Here is a 27,223-nt window from a genome sequence, read left to right as displayed (position 1 = left end):
GCTCTTAAAACTAAATGTACTATTATTCGATGATAGGAGAGTATTACTCCCTGGCTGTGTGCCCATCTTGAATGCCATGCTTTTGAAACAGTTAAGTAATGACCCTGAATGAGGAAACACCTCATCTGTTCACCATATCACCAAGAGTTATTGGGTAATTAGCATTTATCTTCTTTTTATGTACAATTTAGTAGGTGCCCTATGACAGTGATCCTTGTTTCTGGTAACTTGCTGGGTAGGGGATTTAACCACATGCTGATTTATAGGACTTCTTTGAAATGTTAATAGAAATAGACTCCACTTGAGCTGCATTATCAATCAGATCTGTTGGGCTGCAGTGCTGAGGGCTCACAGATGCTTTATATTACTGATACCATAAACACTTCCAGCAATTTTTTTGCATCCCACCCACATGACAAATATGTGTAAGGCGGTAGCAAATAAATTGTTCAACATTAATACAAGCAAATTATCAGGAAACTGTGTCCAGGGCAAGCAAAAATTCTCCGAAGTTAGGATGGAATTACGGAAGAGAATATCAAGGAAAAATATGATGATGACCTTATGCTTTAAAGGCAACTGTCATCCTCGTTTCAACCTTTTAGGAGTGCAATTATTTCTAGGCTTACAGTACAGTGACAGATTTGTAATTGTAGTAAAGTCTGAATAAACAAATACCTAGTCCAAATGTAATTCAGTTGCAAGCATTGAATCCCAACATTTCATTCACATCCTTTAAGTTAATTTTTTTTCTTGACGTTTTATGTTGTTTTACATGCTGCTGTAGTTCTTGTGTATATTGCTGATGCAGTATTTGCAGGAGCATACATTGATATAATGGATCAGCTAACACTCTGTTATACATGCTGTCATAGTGTTATATGCTTGAGGATCAGGGCATTATTTGGCTATGAGAGGGTAGTCGGGCAGAGGTACTCTGGGCCTACCGTATTTTCTTTGCTTGGGAAGGAATTTTCAAGCCCAGAAGTTGTGCTACATTTCTGCTATTTTTTTTAAACTTTTCATTGCGTTTCAGGAAGCGAACTCTCATGAAAACCAACATGTCAAAGAAAAATGAGTACAAAAACAGTGGCATTCTACGTTCGAAAAATCTGAGGGAAAAGCAGCGGCTCTCGCTGCTCCTGCTTATTGCTCATTACTATTAACATGGAAGTTCTAATCAAAGCATAACATTTCTGGTCAAATTGGTATTCAACTATATTGATTTGCATGGATCAGTGGATCTCCCACTATTAGCATACCTATGCTTGCTATTGTAACATTTATGTATTCGAGGAAATTACCTGCTCACTTTTTTTGCGTGATTAAGTGTTTCCTAACTTCTCTCCTTAATGGTCCAGCTCTGATTTTAAGGTTATGTCCCCTTGTCCTAGACTCCCCCACCAGCGAAAAAAGTTTCTCTCTATCTACTCTTTCAATTCCTTTCAAAATCCTAAAAACCTCAATTAAATCACTCCTTAACCATCTATACTACAGGGAATACAAGCTTAATTTTTGTAATTTCGCCTCATAATTTAACCCTTGGAGCCCTGGTAACATTCTGGTCAATCTGCGCTGTACTCCTCCCAAGGCCAATATATCCTTTCTAAGGTGCGGTGGCCAGAACTGTACACCGTACTCCAGATGTGGTCTAACCAGGGCTTTGTATAGCTGTAGCAAAACTTCCTCCCCTTTACATTCTAGCCCTCTAGTTATAAAGGCTATCATTCCATAGCCTTACTGATTATCTTTTGTACCTGATTACTACATTTTAGTGATCTGTATACATGGACCCCTAAACCGCTTTGGACCTCCACTCTTCCTAGCTTTTCACCATTTAAAATAATACTCCGATCTATCCTTTTTTTGGAAAAAAGTGGATGATCTCACACTTACCTGGGTTGAAATCCATCTGCTACAGTTTCGCCCACTCACTTAATCTATCATTGTCTCCTTGTACTTTTATGATCCCATCTAGTATCCACCAATCTTTGTGCCATCGGTAAACTTGGATAAATGGCTCTCTATTGTGTTATCTAAGTCATTCATAAATATAGTGACTAGTTGAGGTCCCAGCATAGATCATTGTGGGACACCACTAGTCACTTCTTTCTAATTCGAGTACATACCCATTATCCCTACTCTCTGTCATCTACCGCTTAACCAGTCTCCCAACCAGGTTCATAATTTGCCTTCAATTCCATGAGTGTTACTTTTAGCTAACAGTATGTTATGTGGAACCTACAATAACAGATCTACAATAACCAGTACTTTACTCTGGTGTTATACAGCTCAAAGTGCTCTCTCCAGTCATAACCCAAGCGTCAATGTCAAAATCTATAATTATACTATAATTGGGTGTTCCTCAAATTGTACATTTATCTTCATATGGAGATGATTTCCAACCATCCCTATAAAGCTAATTCTTTAATTCAGTGACTTGATTGCATCTACAGACTGTTCACATCTTGGACAGCACCAGTATACTTAATCAGCTTTTCATCGATTCCTTCAATTCTTTTTAAGGTACTAATCTACTTTTACTGTATTTCTCCCTTTTAATTTCTGTTTTCTTTTCTAATTCTATTTCTCTATTTTGTTCTATAATGAAATGAGACTGCTTCCTATGGAAAAACTTAGCAGAAAACCGCTATTAATTGTGTCTCAGCAATGCACACCACAAACCTGTCCTCTCGTTATACTGCATTATAGCATCTCCCTTACTGACCATCACAAAATGCAATAGAATAGATTTCTAACCTTAGTTATTCGTTTCCCCTGTCCATCATTTGCCACCATGCCAGAAAAGAACAATGTATGATTCCCATTGGTGGTTGTCTCGCACCACCCTTACCATTTTGTTCTCCCTTACTTGAGTGTTGCATTTGTTTTTAAGCAGCAACACCCTACAATAACAAAGAAATCGCTCCGTGTGTACAGCAAACTCTTGTGTTCTAGCTCTACCATTGTGATAACTGCAGAATGTGTAGAACTGTGCCAGTTGGTGTAATGAATGTGGACATTAAGGGTATTTTTGGTGTCAGCATCACTGAGCTTTGAGATCATTAGAGATGAAGAAAACCGTCAGATTTATGTTTAACACCTGAGAACAGTTTGTTTTGCATTTCATTTTGTAAGTGCGTGAGGTTCGATAATTTGGTGAAAATACCAATGGTTTCCTTTTTTTAGAAAAAATTCTATTTTTAAAATGTTAAACTTGCTATCATGTTTCAACATGTTTTGCAGTGACACAGAATCTTGGACAAACTTGCAGAAGATTCGGTGGAAAGCCTGTCTTTGAAGGCCAATTCTGGTAAGGGACATCCATCCAGGTTGCATCTGTTTTAAGGAAATATATGCAGCACTGCACGTAATGCATGCAGGCACGAGTGAAACTGTATAACTTGCAGTATATTTGTGTCATTCGCCAATGATGCTGCAGTGTCAGGCTACCTAGATTTGGTTAGATTGATTGAACGTTAAAAATGTAATTAATGGTGTCACACTTCCAGTAGTTAGCAGGATAAGAGCCAGTGAATTAAAGTCATTTCCATGCTGCAGTGAACAAACAGAGTCAACTGTGCTCCCAGTGCCAATGAAATCAGAGCAGCAGAGTACCAAGTGTGGGAACAAACTGTATCGTACAACATAATATTTGTTACTTGTGACACAAAATAGCAGTGCATGATTAAATACATTTTCCAGACTGTTATATTTGGAAGAGAATATCTCATTTTGTCAGAAGATTTGAACTTCATTTTGCTGGATTTGATGTAATGTCTCAGTTTGATACAGTTGCTGAACAGAACACATTGTAAATCCTAACACGACCGCGAAATACTGCGGATGCTGGAAATCCGAAATAACAACAGAAAACGCTGGAAAAACTCAGCAGGTCAGGGCAGCATCCGTGGAGAGAGAAACGGAGTTAACGTTTCAGGTCTGGGACCCTTCGTCAGTATAGCCTTTGCAACACTGATTTAAACTATTATGATCATGACACCCTGCCTCCTGCAGCCAATATGTTAGAAGTTTGCACCATTACAGCCAAGTTGCTGAATAGCTTGGGTGTCTTGGAGAGAAGTTAAAAAGAATTTAAAAAAAAGAAAGGCTTGCATTCCTATAGCGCCTTTTACAACCTCTGAATCTGCCACAGTATGGCCTGATCCCAGCCGGTGCAACCTCTTTCTCAAGAAAGAAAGACTTGTGACTTTCACAACCTCAGGACGTCCCAAACCATTTTACAGCCGATGAGGTATTTTTGAAGTGTAGTCTCTGTCGTAATGTAGGAAAGGCCGCAGCCAATTTGCGCACAGCAAAGTTCCAAAAACAGCAATGTGATGATAACCAGATCATCTGTGCTTTTAGGTGTTGGTTGAGGGATAAATATTGGCCAGGACTCCTCTTCGAAATAGCGCCAGGGGATCTTTTACGTCCACCCGAGAGGGCAGATGATTGACGTGTAAGTTGTCCCCTGAGACGGCAGTCTTGTGCTTTAGCTGTCACTACAGGAAGAATGGGTGAAGTTGTGAACAGCTGGTGTGGTTGTTTACTGTAGCAGGTGTGAGGAAAACTGGTAAAGGTATAAATACCATTCAGCAGGAGAGCCTTTAAATTCTTCTCTGCCCCTGATTTCAGCTGTGAGAAGCTGCAATTCTAGGCATACTCCATTAAGTGGCAAGGAGCGTTTTTAAACTCCAAAAGACAGTATTTGAACTGGAGGATAAATATAAAATGAGGAAATTAGGAAGGAGTGGGCAAGTCAAGGCCATATTATAATCAGCACTGAGAGCATTAATTCCAGGGATCTGGTGGTAAACTGTTGCTCGACTACATCTTTACTCCAATAGCTTGCCAGTTACAGCCATAATAATGTGTAGTTCATATCTGTTTAATTTAATGCAAAAAGCTGTAAGGAAAGGCAAGAAAATCTTTTCTCTCTCGAGTGGTTCTGCTGTATGGACTCCCAGTAACCCAGTGGGTAAAGACATTGCCCTCCTGACCACTGTACTGTGACTGCTGCGGGAAAGTGTGTGGATGTGAGAGGAAAATGATATCTGGCTTAGCTGTGAAAACCCCCAAGATCAAAGAGCCAACGGACACTCCCTATCCAAGCTCACACGTGGCCACTTGGGCGGGGTACCAGACAACTGCTGGTGCTTGCGCAGTTGCAACTCAGCAAGGGTCTGTGCCTTCAAGAGAAGGAGAAAAAAATTGGCATAAAAAAGTTCAAAGATAAGATGTTTGTGGGCTACAATCTTTCACTCGCTGAAGTTACAGAATTACTGCACGTTAGTGCAGCCTACTCCTGATCATTCCAATTCATTTTTGCACTGGAACTTTTAATTATCCAATAATCAGAGTTAAGCAAATTAAATTACATCAAACGCGGAATTATGCGGAGTAGACAATCAGTTAGTCGGTAGAATCAGCACTTTCAGCTCTGCAGCTGTATAAAATATTTACCGAGATGGTAAACACCTTAAATCGGGTGAACTATTGAATTCTAACAGGTGGACTATCGCATTGTATCACCGTGTGGGGTTCAGTTGAAACATTGGACTTTTGGGTTGTCAAAATGTAACTCCTTCTTAGGCAGTCCCTCAGAACTGAGGATGACTTGCTTCCACATTAAAAATGAGTTCTCAGGTGACTGATGAGTCCAATGCAGGACCTACAGTCTCTGTCACAGGTGGGGCAGACAGTGGTTGAAGGGGCGAGTGGGTGGGGGTGCTTGGGTTGACATGCGCTCCTTGTGCTGCCTGCGCTTGGCTTCCACTTGCTCCCGGCGAAGAAACTCGAGGTGTTCGGCGCCTTCCTGGATGCTTCTCCACTTTGTGCGGTCTTGGGCCAGGGATTCCCAGGTGTCGATGGGGATGTTACACTTTTTTTCAAGGAGGCTTTGAGGGTGTCCTTGAAGCGTTTCCTCTGCCCACCTGGGGCTCTCTTGCCGTGCCGGAGCTTTGAGTAGAGCGCTTGTTTTGGGAGTCTCGTATCGGGCATGCGGACAATGTGACCCGTCCATCGGAGCTGATTGAGCGTGGTCAAAGCTTCGATGCTGGGGATGTTGGCCTGAGCAAGAACACGGACGTTGGTGCGCCTATCCTGCCAATGGATTTGCAGGATCTTGCAGAGGCAGCATTGGTGGTACCTCTCCAGTGCGTTGAGGTGCCTGCTGTACATGGTCCATGTCTCTGAGGCATACAGCAGGGCGGGTATCACTGCTGCTCTGTAGACCATGAGCTTAGTGCCTGGTTTGAGGTCCTGGTCTTCAAACACTCTCTTCCTCAGGCGACCGAAGGCTGCACTGGCACACTGAAGGCTGTGTTGGACTTCGTCGTCAACGTCTGCCCTTGTTGACAGTAGGCTCCCGAGGTATGGAAAGTGGTCCACGTTGTCCAAGGTCTTGTCATGGATTTTGATAATCGGGAGGCAGTACTGTGTGGCGGGGGCAGGTTGGTAGAGGACCTTTGTCTTACGTATGTTTAGTGTAAGGCCCATGCTCTCGTACGTTTCGGTGAAGGTGTTGACGATAGTTTGGAGTTCGATCTCCGAGTGAGTGCAGACGCAAGCGTCGTCTGCATACTATAATTCGATGACAGAGGATGGGACAACCTTGGATCTGGACTGGAGGTGACGGAGGTTGAACAGTTTCCCGTTTGTTCTGTAAATTAGCTCCGCTCCAGTGGGGAGCTTACTGATGGTGAGATGGAGCATTGCAGCAAGGAAGATCGAGAAGAGCGTTGGTGTGATGACACAGCCTTGCTTGACCCCAGTTTGTACGTGAATTGGGTCTGTGGTGGAACCGTTGGTGCTGTTCCCTGCATTTCTCTTGTAATTGATGTGCGGTGAAGATCATGTCCATTGTGCCCCTTAGTGGGCGGAATCCGCATTGCGACTCTGGGAGGAGCTCTTCGGCCACTGGGAGAAGGCGACGACTGAGGAGGATTCTTGCGATGACTTTCCCTGTGGCAGACAGCAGGGAAACTCCTCTGTAATTACCGCAATTGGACTTGTCACCTTTCTTGAAGATGGTCACAATTACGGCGCCTCCGAGATCCCCTGGCATGCGCTCCTCCTTCCAGGTAAGAGAAATGAGTTCATGAATCCGCACCAGTAGTGCTTCTCTGCCATGCTTTAGTGCCTCGGCGAGGATTCCATCTGCTCCTGAGGCCTTGTTGTTCTTCAGTTGTCGGATGGCCTTTTCAACCTCATGCCGGACTGGGGTTGTGCTGAGATGGTGGCGGGTAGCATGCTGTGGGATGGAGTTGAGGACACTCGCGCTGAAGACAGAGTCGTGGTTAAGGAGATCTTCGACGTGCTCCTTCCAGCGGGCACGGACCAACTGTACCTACACAATCATAAGATGCCTACAAGAAATCGGCTGTTTGAAATTTGTTGTGGCAGGCAGCTGCTGGTGCTTGGAGAAGCAGTGTTACAAATCTCGAGTCTGCAATCGATAGTCTTGTGGGTTCAGCGTTGCCGACCTCTCCCATAAGCCGACCCCGCGTCCCTTACCATCCGGGGTTTGCCTTTGCTGCCCAATATCTGGTCATGTGATACTGTGACTTGGGGCTGTAGCAATGAAACCGCCTTGTGTATATGAACCGGGCACTGTAACTTCACAAATGCTCCAACCTTCCAAAAGGCAGACAGATTAACCCCCTGAGAGCAAAATCTAACTTAAAGATACATTTTATAGAAATCATGCTAAGATCCTCCCGTGACAAAATAGTCAGAATTCCTCAACTATGACCAGCAGTTAGATAGGAAAAATGGGTCGTAGTGGTATGATGGATGTTTTTTGCTGTGTGCAGTAGCTGGGGAACTGTTCCCAGTAGTTTGATTTCTCTGGTAGCGGTAAATGCCTCGATGGTAAGGAACTACTGCGATTAGTTGGAAAGGGATTAGTTCAGTTGCCATTGCGTTGGTAGCACTCGGACAAGAGGGGGTGTATCAGCAAAGTGTGGTGAAATTGTACCTGCTGATAAACAAGGCATAGGTGTGATCTTGCATGACTGCAGCCCTAAGTGATTGGATCTGGAGTGTTCCTGTAGTTGAAATGAAAAGCACATGAAATTAATATTGAACAGCAGAAAATTCTGATTTGCAGTTTGCAGATAACCTTTGAATATCTTTGATTGGGGTTAGATGAAGAGGGTAAGAGGAGGCTCGGGCGGAGCATGAACACCAGCACTGACCTGTTGGGCCGAATGTTTCAGTGCTGTAAATACTTTGGGCCAGATTTTCAGTGTGCCGTGAGGCGGGCTTTTAGGCGTGTGGGGAGCAAAAATCCCGAATTCGGGGGTCCCGACACCATCCCGCCCAAAATCCGCCTCCACGTAAGTTTCAAGTGTGTTTGGTGTGTCTAAAGTGTGTAAAGAAGTTTAAATTACCTGTACTTACCTTAACAGCCTTTCTTCCTCTAGGCGTCGGGAGTCCATCACTCAGCCGGCACTGAAAGCAGAATGGCTGCAATCTGTCAAAAGTGACAGCCTGCAGCTTTCTGTGCCGGTGACAGTTCAGCTTTCTGTGCCGGTGACAGTTCTAACTGAGTCTGCGTAGAAGGACTCATGTTAGAAGTCAGACTGTCAGTGTTTGACAGCTTCAAACAGCTGTGAAACGCTGATATTTCATCTGTCAAAAACTCTTAACAGATGAAATTTCAGTCTGTGACGTCACCTGTTGCCGGGTGGCCCTTAATTAGCCTGCTAAGCCCGCTGGGCGGGCTCAACAAGGTCAATCAAGGGAAAATCGCGTCAATTGGCCGGATGTCGATGGAGGCGGGACTACAACCTGAAAGTTGTAGTCCCGCCTCCTTCCCGACTGCTGAATGAAAATCCAGCCCTTTGTAACCACTGATTTTCCTAGCTCAGCTTTCACTTTTTGATTGGCATTGGCACTGCTGGTAGCGAGGTCAGTGGAAGCTGCTTGGCCCTAAACTGCCTGCTGAAAAAGTAGTTTGCCTATGCCAAGGCACCCTCCGAAATGCCTGGAGTCCCATCCTCAGTTGAACAGTACTTTAGCCACAGGTGGCGTCTACTCATTTGAATAAAACACTATTAACTGAAGATATATACATTTTTAAAAGCTTGCAGGGTCTCAGAATTATTACAGTATGCAAAATCTACTTGTCTGATCTGAGAATATTTTGTTGTACTCTTATTACTTCAAGAGAACTGTCAGTAAATCCTCAGCCATTCAGTATTGGGAAAGCGCTCCCTATAATCTCTCAACTACGCGGCAGTCAGTAACACAAACATTTAATAAACTGGTTGAGGTAATGTTGTTAGCAGGGGTCCTGAATCATTTTCAGTTGGTTCCCCAGACAGTCAATATTTGTTTGAATCCCTCAAAGGAATACCGCCTGTGACGCCTGCGGACCCTGCTGGTTTCTGCTGTGTGCGAGCGACCTGCCAAACACGATCTATTACTCAGAACGCCGCACTGATGGCATTGTCGGGTTTATAAACTGTTTCTCATTGTGCCTGAACTATGATCCATTGGGCAAATAAGCTCGCATCAAACGTTTGCAAATCGCTGACCGTGCTATTTGGCTTAAAGCTCTTTAAGGGGGGTGGTTGCCTGAAGGTGTTTGGTGATCACTCTTGTCCCGCACACATCTGCAGATTTAGCTATCAAATTTGCTGTTTTTAAAGCATAAAATATGCGAGTGAAATTGTCAAGGAAATATAGGCCATGGAACAGTGGTACTTCTTTTGATCTCACGAGTATTTCCTTAGAAGTTGTGGAATATGGCCCCGAATTTGTGGTCGGCAGTAACAGCTTGGAAACTAACCGCGACGTCAGGATTTGGCACATGCGCAACCTAACACCGAAATCCTGAAGTTGCGGTCAGTCATTCGCTGCTCCGACACTGGCTGCGCTGTGGACCCGCCCCCACCCCCATCAATGAAACTGACAAACTTGGGCTTTCCCGCGGTAATATCACGATTAAGTACTCCATTAAAAGTTAGACCTTGTTGGATTAGGTGTAACTGGGGTTTTAACAGCGTAATGACTGCTAAACAAATGTTATGGCCCTGAATAACTCACTTTTGTGGAGTGTTGAATTTCCCCACAATGATGATAAATTACAATTTTTAATGTTATAAAAAGTTTTTTTTTTTAAAGTTTGTTCATTTTTATTTTGGGTTTACCTTTTCCCCCCATGTGAGAGTCCCAATCTTTGTTTTGCTCTCTAACATTTTTTAAAAAGTCAGAATAAAAATAGTCACTCCCTGGTTCCCTGTCTGTGAGAATTCTGCATTGTGATTGGCTGCTTAGACAGATTGTTGCTGTCACAGCAGCTCATGGGGAAACCCCTGGGCCACCCCATTGATGCCCAATGCCTGTGGAATGCCATATTCAGGAAGTTCGCCCACCTTTTACTTTGCAAATTGGAGTCCTACGCTGGTTGTTGGACCCCGGTGCAAAATACAGATGCAAACGGACAGAGCTTGTGCCACGCAATCTCCTGCCTAGTTCTACCGGCTCGTGAGCAGCTTAACCAACGGTCCTTAAAGGGAGCGCTGGAATCCTCCTTCCCCCACCCCCGCACCCCCAAAGAGCTACCTGCGGTCCAGCTCCTCATCGAGTCGGCTGGAATTTGTCAGGACCCAACCGCCGAGCTTCTTCAGGAAGTCTGTTTGGTGTTCGCAGCTTCCATTCAAATGAGGCCTGATGCTGATTTTGGCTTGGGCCTGTTGCGCGGCGTTATCATTCATCGGCTTGCTGCCCGTTCTGGCGCAAGTCGAATTTCTCCTGCAGTTGGTGCAGAATAAGAATAGTATTTTGAATTTTCTCTGTTAAAATATCTTGTGCAACTGTATGCATAAGTGCTGATAAATTCATTTTACAACTGATTTTAACTGTTGTTAGAGCAGGTTTATACTTTTTAATTTTGTTTTACTTTCTCCCATCGTCGGCCATTAAAGCTGTAGTAAATCGAATAACGTCTTTTGAATCTTTTATAGGCTAATGCTTTTTTGGCACATTTTGTTTTGAAAAACTCTTTAGTACCCTTCACTTTAAGACGTTCTTCTCTATTTCAGTTTGGTACACTCACTTAAGGTTTATAAAATGAAGCTGCAATCCCGGTTTGTTCCTGCACTTTGGAAGATCGGCCCAAGAGTGTTACTAGTCAACGGTACAGTTAATGCGTTACATCCAAACACTTGGAAGCTATTTCTAAATATTTGGGCCAAAGTCAGTGTTAAGAACAACATAAGTCAGCTTTTGTGGAAAATTTGTAAATTAGATAAACCCTTTATATTTAGGGCGAATAACAGGTTGCATTCAAAGGTGTGACTGTAATTACTTTTTGAAAAGGAGATTTGCTAATTGTGCAACTGTTACTCTGAATGGAAATGGGCTAAAGTGATGACTAACCTCACTTTCAGGTTCATTGCCAGTTTAACAATAATTGAACACATTATCTTAATGATTGTAACAAACAACTCTGAAGTATGGTAAATATATGACTGGTAAAAGCAATAGTCTTACTCTGTAATGATGATGGTTAGGATAAAATACATGGAGCACTATTTTTGAACTGTGAGTTTGTTCTTGGTCCACACATAGATGACACAAGTTGCCATATTTTGTTCAATTGTTGAGATTTGCCAGCTTTACTCAGCTGTGCACTGTACTAAGTTGAACCCTTTGTTTCCAAATTACATCCAAACATTTATACAAATATTTTGTTATAGCGTACTATTATTCAACTAAATATTATCCACAAACTGCAATTACTCTTAAAAATATTGACAATTTTTAAAGACTGTGTACTTTAAGTAAAGTCCCAGTGATCTTAATTTATTATGGAGGCACTTGCAAAACATTCTCTTATTTGTAGGATTGTTGTATTATTTTTGTTTCTCAACAGGGGTGAAATTCAACTGCAGTGGAAAGGAACTCCGGATGTGGAGTATAGCGGGCGGCTGATCTGCCATCGCCCGTTTTGCACCCATGCCAAAGTTGAATTCCACCCCAACATACCTTCCATTTATATCGAATGAACCATCTTGCCATGTTTATATATGTGTGTATATATCATTTGTTCAGAGTATTTGCAGAAACCATTTTTATATCGTGTTGTTGAAATAAAACTGTAATAGTTGAAGTATGAAAAAGCTAAAAGATTCACACATTTACCTCCTCCAACAGAAACCTTTCTTAGTTTACGTTTGTCCGAAAAGAGTTTGAGGACTTTTCTTTTTATTCTGAATGTATTCAAAAATATTTTACATTGAATAAAAATCTTGATCATTTTTGTAACAAATGCCCTTAAATATCCTTATAAATTAAAGAGAGAGCTGCAACTCAAATAAAAAATAGAAAATGGTGGAAATATACCGCATCAAGTAAGCAGCTGGAGTCTTCCCTTTTTTCTCTCTGTAGATACTGGCAAATTGCTGTATATTTTCAATGTTTTCAGTTTTTATTTTTGAAAGGTATAACTTGATTTTGGTTGTCCTGTTTTAATGCATATGTACCATTCATGATGCTCTGGCCTTACGTCCAGTGTTTTCTTCTAAGTTCCCATTTAAACTCAATCTTAAGTTATGACTTAATGTGAGCAAAACAAACAACAAATGCCTTGAGGGAAATATATTGGCCCGGATTTTGCGGTCAGCAGCGAAGGAACGGAGCTCGCCATTCACTATGCTGACGGCTGGCCACAGACTTTTCTTTTGAGTGGTGACTGGCTGTCACTGGACGTCTGATCCAGTACGGCGCCCTCTATAGGGGATCTATGGCGTGTGTGAGCAGGAAAAGCAACAGAGTGTCTCTTCAACCAATCGGATTGAAGAATGCTCACTGAGACACGTGGAGCCTAAGCCAGGAAGTATAAATTAGAATATTTAATTCAATGTAAAATCATGTACAGAAAGTGAAATAAAGAGAGAGAAAGAAAGATGGGATTAAGAGAGAGATAAGAGACACAAAGAAAAAGTTAAAAAAAGTACTTTCATTTTAATTATTTTTAAATCTCCAACAATACTTAAATTCTGAAGGAATGAGACTCCACATTTGTAAAATTAAATTTTCAGTGCCAGAGAGGTTGTTTGGCAATAATTAAGACTTATTATGCCATTAAAAATTCACTTGCACCTGAATGCACCAACCCTAACCTTTTCTGGCATGTTTCGTGGGTATCTGGTGGATAAGTACCGCAACGTCTCTCCCTTTATGTATTTTCATGCCTAATCTCGTGGCGAGGCACCAGTGTGGTGAAGCTTGTGGAGGATTAGGGCAAATTGGACAGCAACTTCCGGATTTCCGCGTTTGACTGTGTAAGTGCGGACGCTGGAAGTTGCTGTCCGATTTACTCCATAATAACGGTGAGCCTCACCATTCTGCTTCACGCAAAATCCAGACCAAAATTCTGAATCTTCCCCATAATCTACAAAAAGAGAACTCTGCTTGCTCTCTTTTGCTTCCTTTGTGCTTTAGAACTGTGGCTAGGGGCAGCCTAGAAGCAGCTTTTTTTTGTTGAACTTCCTTCCTGTGACATTTTTGAATAGGGAGTAGTAAGATTGTGTGTAGAATTCCATCTTTCTATGGAGCAGTGTGTTATAAGTACTTTATGTGAGGTGCCTTCACATTACCTCTATCTCTGCCATCCATGTGAATTAAGTTAGTGCAACAGTTAAACAGCAGTAGCAGGCTGTGATTATAACTTACCGGAGCCACAGAAAAAAAAAAATGGGTGAACATACAGTTTGAGGGAATCACACAAGTACTAGTCGTGATGAATTACTTCAAAACAAAACATGCTAAAAACACAATTTGGGAAAGTGGATGTTTAATTAAGCTATTTCTAAATGGCAACTTAATGATTATGGGGTAAAATTTAAAGGATTTCATTAGCAAATCGGCCCTTGTGCATCTGTAATTCTAAGTGCTTATCTAGAAAACGCTTTTGATCGAAAGTGTTAAATGGTTCACTATTTTGAAAGTTGCTGGCTGGTTGATTAGTTTGTCCTTGGTGAACCCTCTCCATATTCCTTCTGCCTGAAATGTGAAGTTTCACTGTGGTTGAGAAGCCAGATAGTATTCTGTAGGACCGATTCCCCCTTATCTGTTATTTTCTTGCCAAGACCACTAGATCCTGGTCCACACTGATTATAGGATCATTATTCAAGTTAACAGTTTCCAACCGTCCCAGTTTCTAATCCAAGGCTCACAATTTGTGTGGTGTGGGATATGTAATAAACAGTGATTGGTTTGTACTGAAAAAAATGTCTGTGATTTGTGTCTTGTCATTGTGCAGGAAGGAAGCTGAGGTTTATGCTGCAGCTATGTGTGTTTGTGTGTATACCTGTGTTTGCAAAGGTGGCTCAGTGCATGTCACAGATTCATATTGTAAGGAAGTGGTCTTCAAGTTGTGTTATGTGCAGTCTTTCACTGAGAAGGGCACTGATAGGTGAGTTATAAGATTATCATTCTCTATCGGTAAATCCATTTTTTGCATATCATGTTTACTGTGGGGTTTTTGAATTCCTCAGGCAGGGCGAGAGGGCTGGGGCCTTGGAGCTGTGTTGGAGCAGTAATGGCCTTCCTATCATGTGTACATAAAAAACATCTGTGTGGTCAAGTGTATCTTAAATAGTTACATTAATAAACAAAGTAGTCACTAATCTTGCAGATGTTTGTAATCTATTTGCAGAGATGAAAGGTAAATCATTTATAACTGGATTTATGCAGATGGTTTCCTTTTATTATTGCTAATGCATGACTTATAAATCTATTCCAAATTACTGGTAATACGAGGCTGTGTGTACTTGGCAAAAGAAGAAAGAACTGCTAAATATTTGTTAGAGCAGTGTTTTTTAATTTTAATTTTTACCAGTTGCATACAATTGGTTATTATTACGTATTTTATAAAGCAGTTGGCGCTCTTCAGTAGCGCACCTCATAAGCATAGTGTACATTTGCTTTTTTAATTTGGCTAGTTTGTGCTGCCCAAAAGCTTTATTTTATTAAACCTGGCCCTGCAGCATGGTAGAATATTGGCTTGCTTTGATCATTCCTCACGGAGGAAATTTGTAATTTCGGCCATGCTGCTCCGTGAAGGTGCTGAGCAGAGACTAGACCCTTCCACAGATGTAGGCAGTGACAATTGGAGAACCAGGATCCCTGGGCTGCTCTTCTACATCGTCCAGTGATTGGCTATAGAATAACATTGGGAGTAGATTCGAAGAAGGTGAAAAAAGAGGTGAAAATAAATGAGGATAAGGGAAGAAAAACCAGAACAGAGCAGTGCTATTTTTGTTAGATTCAGATTCTCTTCCCCCCGCACCTCACGTAAAACAGGACTACCCTCAATCTTCTGTATTTCTGCACAAGCACGGTGACTTTTTTCTGGTGATTCAACAACAAATTGCATTTATATAGTGCCTTTAACATGGTAAAATGTCCCAAGGGGCTGCACAGGAGAGTTGTCAAACAAAATTTGACGCCGAGCCACATAAGCTCGGTCAAGGAGGTAGGTTTTAAGGGGCGTCTTAAAGGAAGAGAGAGAAGTGGAGAGGTTTAGGGAAGGAATTCCAGGGCTGCTTATTCCAGAGATTCCCATATCCCAGTCGTCCACCGGGACGTTTTTGGTTTTCCGCTTTTTTTTCCACAAGCATGCCAAGTTATTGCCTCATGTGGAATGTCTGGGATCGTCCTATTGATGTGTCTGTATCTTACTTGCAGGCAGTTGTCCAGTTCTTTGTCTGACCTCTTTATGGAGCTTACTATTAAAAGAGGGAATTTTAGGAATTCTTGAACTTTTTGTTCCCTCAGTGTTTCATCACATCAGCTGCATGTAAAAGGTCAGAATAGAAAAGAAAACAAATTGCATAAAATCGTAAAGCATGTAGAAGGATCTTATTAATGTTATTGCACTATTGGTCAAAACTGGGCTTTGCTAATGAACTGTTTATAGCTGAAATATTTGCACAGAAGTCAATTTCAATGTGTGGACCCTGGACCTTTTCTATAAGACAACTTTGGGAAGCATCTCACTAGAGGTTTGCAGTCTGTGATGGGAGGTTACTTTAGAGGATGTTCTTTAGGTTTTTTCAGTTAGGGAAGGAACTAAAATAATCTCTGTTCTCTCTGTACTTCCACATCATAAGGTGTTCCAAGTGAGACAGTAATGTAGCTTCTACATCAATCCTTCACGTACAACTGTCCAGTACTGGCTGACTGCTACTTATTGCAGCACAAAGGAACGAATGTTTGTTGTTTAGTTCCCTTTTTCCTGCTTCTACTTTCATAACATTTTGCTTTATTTAATCAATGCCAAGAGTTATAGAATCGATAAATAGAATCCGAACGATCCAGCACGGAAACAAACCGCTCAGCCCATCAAATCTGTGCTGCTGCTTTTTCCTCCACATGGGCCGCATAATCTAATCCAATACTGTAGATGAGACATTGGGGTAAAACTCATCTGGGCCTATTTTCGGGCCCAGACTTAACGCTGCGGAGGCAGCAGGTGCCCAAGGTAGGAGGCCCGAGGATCGATAGAAACTGGTTCTCAGGCCTCATCTGAATAATTGGGGTGGGTCGCGCCGCCACAGGCAGCTCGCCCCACATCAATTTTGGCCGTCCTGCCTCACCGGGATGGAGGTTTGAGCGGGCTACGGGGAGTGGGGGGATATTTGGGTGATTGTGAATCCTGCTCCTCCTGGCTCCATAAGAAAGTGTTTTTTAAACAACAACATTTTATATACTGAAGAAGCCTGAGTGGGATAGGCCCTTGTCTGTCGTGCTCATCAGTAATTCATTCCCTTTCCAGTAAAGTCAAATTACTGCCTTTGTCACATGTCAGCTCCTATTAAATAAAGCCCAGCACCTTCCCACCTCCCCCCTCCCAAAGACTTCTTGTCACCAAATTTTGCACCAGCACCTCCTCCCTGTCCATCGGAACAGGTTACATTAGCCAGACATTAGATTGTCAAACTTTCTGTTGATTTATCTGCCTTGTTCGTGTTTTTTTTTAGGTTTCCAAGGAGACTAAGGTGTCTACACAAGTTGGCACCAAATGGCAAACCCCTGGAATATATCATTCTAGGCTGCCCTTTTCAGGATAAGTATGCAAAAGGCAAGTTATGCTCTTTAGTTTGCATGATACAAGCTTGTGGTCTTTAGACAACTACAGAACAAATAAAACAGGCAAAAAGAAACAAGCAAGCCTTGGTACAAGGGGCTAGGGTATGAATTGGAATCTTATACAGTGCGTGTGTCCCAGCTGGGTGAGCGTCAGTTAATGTGCCGATCGGCACTGACTCGTGCAATGCAATATGTTGCCTGCATCAAAAACGAAGTGCCTTGATAATTGGGTCAGCATATTGACTGAGAAAACACTGGGCACCAAAGACTCGATGACTTCACTCTACTGTAGGGACTTGCTGTTCTCGTCAAAGATGTTGTGGCACAAACCGACTTAATATCACCATCTACTTACAGGAGAGGAGAGGAGAGGAATGGCAATTAATTATCAGAGGGCATGTTGTTTGATCAAAGCTCTGAATACAGCAAGACATCTAATGAAAGAATTTGCCTCAATATATGGTCTCTGCATGGAACCCTGTCTCCAGATCTCATGTAGACCACAGCAGGAGGTTTTCACTGGACTCCCCATGGTTATATTTCTATGAATCACGGACACAAAAATCATGCATACACAAGTTATCAACACTGAATCCTAATAAGATCAGTGTACAGAGCCTACTGAGATCCTCTCCGAGCGCAGAACATCCACCATGCAGGAGACAAACCCAAGAGCCTCCAGATTAAGAGTCCAAATGAATACCAGCAAGGGTCTATTGAAGTTAAGGCAGCATGTCACCAGGGCCATTGGACAAGTTTTGTTCAACAAGGGGTCACAAATCACCAAGCAGATGTTGATTGCAGGGCTATTTTCCAAAGTTAGTTGATGACTCTGATTGAATACCAGATGTAGCAGGAAGCAGAAGTTGATTGCCCAGTACTCACCAGCTAAATCCATGGCTCTTAGCAGCACTGCATTTTAGCATTGCTCCAGTGGAGTTACAGCAGCGACTATTAAATCTATCCTTTGACAGGGAACTATTGTTGGAGTAGAGTTAGAGGAATTGCCGGAATTATTTTGTCTTCCAACCCAGAAACAGAAACATTCACAGATCCCCTCACACAAAAACACTCACACGGCCAGTCACACAGAATCACACACACACACACACACACACACACACACACACACACACACACACACACACACACACACACACATATCCCCTCTCACACAAAGAAACACTAAACCGCTCCTCACACAGAAACACTCACACAGAAACCCTAACCTCTCCACACAGAAACCCTCACCCCTCCACACACAAAACACTCACGTGGAAACACTCACCCCCTCACACGGAAACACTTCCCCCCCCCCCCACATAGAAATACACACAGGAGCACTCACACCACCCGCTCACATCACCTCTCAGTATATCACTTGTATACAAAATGTGGGATTTTACTCAAAGTGCAAGGAGAGCCTGAGGCAGAGCTGTTGGTTGAAGTAAAGTTGTGATCCCATGCTTTCAGCAGGGAAGCTACACTCAGAGTACACGAGTCGGAGTGTAGTGCTGGTTCTTCGACCTGTGATACCTGCAGGTTTGGCTGGTAGCTCTCTATTGGGGAATCGCTCTCTGATTTCTTCCTGGCATCATAAGTTTCGTGCAAGCTCTACTATTTAATTAGAGCCCTCCAACTCACAGTAGACTCTTTGAATGCAGCGAATCTCTCAGAATGGATTTGCCAAAAAACACTTGTTCCAGTAAAAGCCAAAATAAATGTAGTCATTAAATGACCTGTAAATGTAATTTGTTTTCAGTACTAAGTGTAATCTTTAGTTTATGAGCAAAATGTATGGGTGCCTTAATATTCATCTGTCTTTCAACATTTGGGATTTGAGAAATTAAGATGAATGGCAATTTAATAGCTTTGTTCCTTGTGTATTGAAATGAAAACACCATTAGTCAGTGCCACGCTGACATTCCAGGACAGTGCTCTAATTGCTTTATCTTTTCTTTGGGATATCTATATTCATCAAGGTGAAGAATGACGGAAAAGAATTTAGTTTTCCATTTTTGTTTTTCTTCGCCGACCATCCAGGGTCAGCTTGTTGTGCTAGCTTTGTTTGCGTCAAAGGTCCACTTCAACCCCAGGCTTGGAAGAACACGCTCTGTCGCACCAGAGTGCCATTTCTTCCCCTCCAACTTTGAGGTGGGAGAGCCAGAGACTTTCGAAGTGGAGCCAAGCTAAGGGTCAGCTTGGCTTTCTGAGATGTAACTTGAGACTCCAGCACAGCCAGTAAAAGTTTGCAAAGCAAAAATATTAATTTCAGCAACCAGTTGATGCCTTTGTGTACAGAAAATAGACGTGGAGGACAGATTGCAAGAGTGCACTGCAGAGTGGCACGGTCGTTCTTGAGATGTTATCAGAGTGTTTAAACACACTAGTGTTTTGGAAATCCTTCTAGTGAGATCTGCAATATTTAACATCAGGTACCTTTTTGGTTTCTTGCTCATTTGTTTTCTTCATTTTCAATTTACTTTCCTGCCCCTCCATGTTCCCAAATCACCACCATCTCTTGACATCCACTGTTCATTAACTAGAGGAGTGACATGCCAGTACCATCTGTAAAATCCCACTAAGAAATGCACAAGAATGGCTTCCTTCCTGGGCAGAGGTAACTCTCATGTTTTACTCCCTAAATAACACAGCTGAGATCAGAAATGCCAATGGAGGCTATGGACATCAATCAACACACCAGAAGATTTTACGGTACTTGAATTTATGGCTTAGTTCCCAATGAATTTCCTAAATCAAATCCGGTTCTGTTGGTGTGCTACCTGCTATCTGTGATTCAACCTAGTTCTGTGAATGAAGTGTCTACTCTGAAATAATTTGACTAAATAGCAACAACACTTGATCCAGTGACTTGCACTAACTTGATATGTAACAAGCCACAGCCACATATGCATACATAATTATATGAATATAATTGTTTTTCCAAACACTTCCCAAAACTGGGTAGTGAACAAGAACTGTTTGTCCCAGTGGTGCTAGCTTGGGCGTGATTGATCATCTGGAGCAGCTTCACTGCTCTGTGTGGGTTAGCGCTGGTGCTTATTTTCTTGGCATGTGTAGCTGGTCAAAGATGTGACATGTCTACACTATCCTGCTTTCAAATACAATGCTCTGCCATCACTCATTGTTACATCGGATTACACAGGATATACGGCACAGAAACAGGCCATACGGCCCAACCAGTCCATGCTGGTGTTTATGCTCCACTCGAGCCTCCTCCCGTCTTTCCTCATCTAAATCTATCAGCATAACCCTCTATTCCCTTCTCCCTCATATGATTAAATGATGCCGATTTCACATCTGCAGAGAACATTCCTCCTCACTGAACGGTTATGTGTACCTTTTGTCACAAACTGCACACGTTTAATTTTCTGTTGCGAATGGATCCTCACGACTTCACAGCAGAATCTCTGCTGCAGAGCAGTGCAAAGTCCTGAAGTGGAATGAGGCTGCATTCATTGGAGGTTCACAATAGTTCTCAGCCAGAGTTCTGTATTTCTGCTACCTGTAATCCAGTTTGTTTTTATTCCGTGATCCCACACCTGAGAAAGAGAGACCCACACAGGCAGGCCCAGCATTAGTCTGTAGGAGTCTCGGTGTGAGGTCATGATCTGTCCTTCTCATTTGCGTTTCATGAGCTCACTCCTTTCAGTGAAGAGTGAGAGAAAGCAAGAGAACACAATCTAGGCATGTCTATCCCAGCTATAGGCCTGAGCTTGCCAATGGCTCAGCAAGTTTTAAGTGAGGAACTGATGCAGTCCCAGAGGTTCCTGGGTGCAATCCTCAGATGGATTTCAGTGGGGGCGGCTGTTGGGCCATCCCTGGAATAGGGAAGGGATAGTTAGCTAGGGTTCAGTTGAACACACTGCTGGAACTCACCGAAAAAAAACTTGCACAGGAAAAATGACCCCTTGGCTGAGGTACGAGCGACCACCCAGTGCCGTATAGCAAGAAGTCAATAAAATGAGGATGGGAGAAAATTGAGAAAAAAATCTAGCTTGTTTTCACTACCACCCTGGTTGTTGGCATTAGACTGCCTCTATGGAGTTCTCTTTTTATAATGTCTTCAGCAACAGATGGCACGAAAAAAAACACTTTTAAATTCCAAACCCAAGCACGGTTGTGAAGAGATGGTAAAAGGGAGCCAGAGTGAAGAGAAAGACGAGGGGAAAATCACAAGGGACAAAGAGAAAAGAATATATTACTGCAACTTGGATGCTTTCAACAATCCACGTGACCGATGCAATTTGCCGCTTTTAACTGTTTATTTTTGCCACAATGCGACGCCCTACGTACACGGCTAATGAGCGGAAATCTCACACTGAGGACTTGTCCCATTTTCACTTCCATGCAAACGTTATTTAGTACATTTCAGTCCTGCATTCTGCAATTTTTGATCTTTTGTCTCTTGGCTCAGCATTGTTTATCTTTGAGTCTGACTATGACTAGAATAATGGGTCAAGCTCGTATTGGCTGTTCCAAGTCTGTTCTCATTCTCCACTCTTGTGGCCTTTTAGAAGCAGGTTGTTGAATTGGTTCCAATTTATGCAGAATTTAGGATAGTTTTTGTCTATGACCTCTCCGTACTGCAATGAGACTGACCTCATTTCACTTGTGTCTATTAACTCTCATCACAGGTCCCACTGCAATCAACTTAACAACCCCCTTAACAATGTGCAGCTAATTTGCAGGAAAAAGCCTCACTGAGATTAAAAATGATCTCTGGAAAGCAATTAGTGCTACAGTATGAGGCATGGATTCTCATCAAGTTAGTCATTACCTCTATTTTAAGTTTGTGTGGTGAACACAGCATATGTGTAGACCTGGCAATTTTATTATCATCTGGCCCATGTATTCCAGTGAAACTGGATAAGTGTAAATGGTCCCTGGTCTGAATGCAGACTTCTAGCATAGTAGGGACCACCTGTGGTGCTGTGTTGCAGTACTGGGGAATGTATGTTGGGGACACTAACTCCAGCAGCAGAAACCAGTGCAGCCTTGTGTCTCTGCCTCACCTGCTGGGTTTGTCCCTGCACACCATTGGCTAATCCCACCAGTTTACTGCAAGGCACCAGTTCTGATTAGTGTGTCCTACGGTTGATTATTGGTTGTTTCTTCCTCCGTTCCCCCCCCCCCCCCCCACCACCAGCCAGCAGGTTAGGTTGTAGAGAGGTTGGGTTACTTATTTTGGTGGCGTGCATCAAACGGTGTCTCCAGGGCTCTTTAACCAGTGCACTAGAATAGTGTAGCCAGACCCCCAGTACGGTTCCCCACCGTTTATAGTGGGCGTACTGGTGTTAACGCGATTTGCCCGCTGTAGGTGGTGGACGGTACAGGAAACTTTCTGGTATCCAGCACTGACGGGACCAAGCTGGTGCCGGTCGATCAACATTGCCGGAAAAACGAGCGCTAATGTTAAAACATACGGAGCTTCTGAGCTCCGTCTGAAGCAACAAACCCTGTCTTCAAAACAGTTGACGCAGCTTGCAACCGTCTCTGTAGCTAAGCAACAGCTTCAGCTAGACGCTTGCAGAGCCAGGACTGGAGAAAAAAAGCAACGAAAAGTAAAAAAACTTATCTGAACCGACTCCTGAATTTTGCCGGTGGATAGAGCATTCCGGATATTTAACCTCCGGTTAAACGAAAGTTTCCTGTATAACAAGTAGCCGGGAGGCAGGAGGCAACTGTGCAACTAACTACACCTGTCCTTTTACTGCGACAGCTGGGAGAATAGTGAGCGCAGTCTGGATGTGCAATTCCACACCGTGATTTCACCACCTTCCCCTGTTCTAATCAAGAGCCACAGTTCCAGGTCTCTTGGTGCATTTACCGTACACCCCTTTATCAACAAAAAAATTACATTGATGGAGAGAATTTAGACAGGAATTTAACAATCCGCAGGTTTTGTGACCTGAGAGGCTATTTTTGGTATGTGAAGGAGAGATGTAAACTGCACCCTGACCTGAAACTTCCATAAACATTCATGTCTGCGATTTGTAGAATGCTTGTCTTCTGCTATTTATTTATGTACAAAGGTTTATATTTATTCTGTGTTGCTATCTGGGATTTTCTTGCATTCACAGCTGCAACTCTGATGTAGAGCAGTGATCCCCCCCTAAAGCCCAGTGAAACTATATGTTTATTTTGGGATTTATATTGTTTCTCAGCCAATCCAAATCCTTGTTAAATCCGGCCCATAATTAAATGCTTTTTTACCAATAAAATCATTTATATTTTCCATTTACAAAGTCTGTGGGGCATGATTCATCCACGGTTAACTGTAAACCTGCCTGTATTTATGTTCGTGTGCCGAAAATTATGTGCAAGTTAACTTTTGACTCACTGATGACACAAAGGAATTGCCAGGGTTCAAAAGTTGTATGTGATGTTTAATCTGTTGGTTTAATGTGGCAGATTATTAGATAAATCAATAAACATTAGACTACAGAATATTGTATGATTCTCTCACAAACAACTCCAGAACAAATCCCAAGATTCTCCAGCTCCTCGTCATGGGTGAAGTATTTTTTTTATCTCGCCAATAGCATAATTTTGTACAGTTTGTATTTTTAGTATAAATAGTGCTGTTTATACTGTTTTTATCCTTTGAGATTCAACTCTCTCTAAAGGGTTTATTGCTCTACTTCTGCTTCACCATGTGCGAGGGTGACCATACGACCCCATTTTCCGGGGACAGTCCCCAGATGAGGTACTGTGACCCCGGCCAAACGGTGTCGGCAGAATAGTCCCCGGTTACTGTAAATGCCCAGCCTGCGAATCAGCCCTGAATCTCCATGTACTGTACTTGTCATTTTCATCCGAAATTAAATGAGAATCCCCCCGTTACACGTTTCCTTCTCGGACGCCCCACCATGAGCACTGACTGATCATGAGGCCTGCCCTGAGGCGGGCTTGGTGGTGTAAGGGGCTGGTCTATTGGTTAGTGTCCACGTCAATCGAGCGCCGAGGGGTGGGCACGCGCCGCCAGCGAGTTCGGCTGCGCTCCCGACCCAGCTTCACTCGACAACCAAACCCCCACTTCCCCCCCCCGCCCCAAACTTCCTTCGCTACAGGATATACCAGTTTGAATCGCAGGCGGCCGCAAGCCAATTGGTCGGTGGGCTTGTGTGATATCATTACCAGAGTCACTGAGCTTAATTAGTTTATAAGATAACAATTCCCCCAGAGCTTATGCACGTGTGATTTGCTTTCTGTCAAACAGCATCATGTAATTATGATCCAGAAAAAAATAGATTTTTTATTTATCTTCTGAAGGAACCTTTGCAAAACAGATGAGATTGTTAATTTATTTTACTGAGTTTTTGTGTCCAATAACACAATTTAGATTTTGCCATCTCCTTCCCCCACCCACTCCACACACCATTCGAAATGGTCGCAATTCGGAAGCCGGTTGGTCTGTCGGTGATGGTTACGCCCAATGATTGCGTTAATATATGATGTGTTTATTTTTGAAAAATTCAGTCGGCGACACTCGAGCACATCGAAGACGAGAGGACAGGTGTCAGCAAGAGCTTGCAGCAGTGTTAGCAGTTAGCAGCCGAGAGTCCAGGGCAACTTTAGGGAGATCGAAGGTCCTGCGAAACCAAGCAGTGTTGTTGTATTATTTATGAACGGTGTCTGAATGCGCTTCAATAGTGCGACGTCCCATCCGCAGTAATTATATGCACATTTGTTTTTGCATTTGTAGTGTACATGTGCAACTGTTAAAATATAGGCTGCTAAAAAATGTTGCCTCGCGACGCGGCGCGATCTACATTTTCCATCCTGGCTACTTTGCTATGCTCCCACCCTGTGTGTCTCCAGATTCGGTTTAGAAAATATGGTCACTCTACCATGCGCAGAATTTCACTTCAGGTTAGAACTCATGAAAGGCCACTCTCAAAACCTAAGGGATCAGTTTTTACCCTTCATTTTTTCTGTTAAGGTATTGTCTGGGAGCATCCCTTCATTTTACCCTTTATGCCTCTAATGCCTCTGTATAATATACATCACTTTATAACTTTTCCAACATTTTCAAATCCATGTGCAGGCTACTAAACCCAATAGCTGCCTCTAAGTAGCTGTGAAAGTAGTTAGCATATATTTAAACTCTTGACCTCAGGCGGCTGTTGTGGTCAATGGTATAAAGGGGCTGTGTCTCATTGTGCCAATTCTGATGAGGACTCCCACTCAAAACACTAATGGCCCAGAAATTCGGGTCGGGGGCTTCCCACAGGTGCAAGCCCCCGACCTGCACTTACCTACCGCGCCGGCCGTCGAGCTGTGGGCTCGCGTGGGATTCCGATCCTGGGCCTCCTCCAACTGCCGGCGCGCAGTGCTTGCGTATCCCAGGGGTGCAGTTAGTTCGAAGCGTCCCCTGGGATCACGTGGGCCATGGAGAGCCAATGGTAGCAGGGAATGCTTCATTCATAAGTTTGACAGGGCCTATAAATACTATAAACCCCAAAACATCACTAAATCTTAAAATAATTTTTTTTTTAAATCACATTTTAAAAATAAACTATAAATTACATGAAATAACTACTTTAAACAATAATTTAAATTTTTGAAAAAATTAATTACATTTTCTAACGGGGCTAAAAAATAAACTTACCTTTCTTTAAAGTATTTAAAAATAATAAACCTGTGGAAAAAATGTTTTAATTTTAATTAATTCACCACTTACCTTGTTAAAAGCAGGCCTTGCGACTGCTTTTTACATGTCTAACCTCTGGAGACTTACCCTCCCGGGAAAACCTGCAAAAAAAAGTAAGTTCGATGCGCACGCGCAGCCTCTCCTGCGCACGCGTTCGACCTCTGAACCCCTTCTTTCAGGGGAATGGAAGTGCCGGTTTCCCGCGCATGCGTAGTGCATGCACAAAACCGGCACTTCCATTGGGCTTACGGGTGAGTACCCCGTGTGTACTCGCCCGTGGAGACCTGAATTTCTGGGCCAATATCTTTCTCCTTCAGATGCTGACTGACCCACTGTGCATTTCCAGCAGCATTTGTTTTTATTACAGATTTCTAACCATTGCAGTTGATTTTTCATTGCCTAATGTTTTGCTAAGGTCTCTTCTGATGCATCAAGCAAGATTCAGAACACCCCATAATGCTGTTTGAGAGAAGTAGTTATGTATTTGTTATGGAAGTCACGCTGGACATACTTTGTGGCATCTGTTGTGGACAATTGTCTACATGCCCTGAATATTTTTGATTGAAAACATTGTTCTGCTTGAGGTAGCTGAGAAAAAAAAATGTAAACATTACTTTTTAGTGAGCATGCACATCAAGATAGCAGCCAGTATAAGAGTATTTGACTGAATTCTGTAGTGAAGTGGTTAAAGGTTAAATCTGTGTGAAGCATTGTTGTTCATACCTAAAATAAAATGGCATGTTTAAGCGTGGGAAAAGTTCACTTTTCTCCTCCTACTTCTTGAAGAAGGGAATGAAAGTTTTGTAGCTTTTGCAGAATGAGGGCTTGTTGTAGCCTTACTTCAGACAGAATTGTATCTCACAGCAGTTTTACTAACGTGAAAGCCTCGTGGCTTGGGAACATTGGAGATGGGAGCAAATTATAATGGCTTTTCACAGGAGTGAAGGCATATCGGGAATGTCTTTGAAGTTCAGTCACTGGTGGGGCGTTTGGTTCATTTTGTGGGATCCAGAAGGACTTCAGTGCTTGAACTAAATTACAAAACATCACACATTCCTGACTACAGGTAACAGAAGTATAAAACTGAATTGTTTTAGTGCATAGTGTGAGGCTGCAGTTCTCTTGAAAATGAAATTAGCAGTTGTGTCTCTAAAGATTAAACCTTATTCTAAACAACTCACATTCCTCTTTAACATAGAATTTACCTGTAATAGTTACTGTGAAACAGAGTGTGCGATTTTTAAGTAAAGTATATACCCTTCCTGTCAGCTGTTGCTATTCTAACCCTAGTCTAGTATCATCATGGTCTAAAGGAAGATACAGGCTCTAACCAGAAAGCTCTTTAAGTAAGAAAGAAAGACTTGCATTTATATAGCGCTTTTCATGACCACCGGACATCTCAAAGCACTTTACAGCCAATTAAGTACTTTTTGAAGT

At 42.6% G+C, this 27,223-nt stretch overlaps 1 long non-coding RNA gene across 3 annotated transcripts in view; it reads left to right on the top strand.

Moving 5' to 3' along the window:
* The window catches only part of LOC147102684 (uncharacterized), a 316,332-nt gene that overhangs the window by 102,415 nt on the left and 186,694 nt on the right, over nucleotides 1-27,223 (top strand). For all 3 annotated transcript variants that reach the window (XR_015073056.1, XR_015073055.1, XR_015073057.1), the window contains exon 2: nucleotides 3,247-3,313. This is a non-coding gene — a long non-coding RNA (uncharacterized LOC147102684). The remainder of the gene's footprint in view (nucleotides 1-3,246; nucleotides 3,314-27,223) is intronic.

This window comes from Somniosus microcephalus, chromosome 21, assembly GCF_052327205.1.
Source record: "Somniosus microcephalus isolate GS21.2 chromosome 21, FLI_Smic_1.0, whole genome shotgun sequence".
Taxonomy (NCBI): domain Eukaryota; kingdom Metazoa; phylum Chordata; class Chondrichthyes; order Squaliformes; family Somniosidae; genus Somniosus; species Somniosus microcephalus.
The sequence above is the reverse complement of the archived record's forward strand: the minus strand, read 5'-3'. Positions and strand labels throughout refer to the sequence as shown.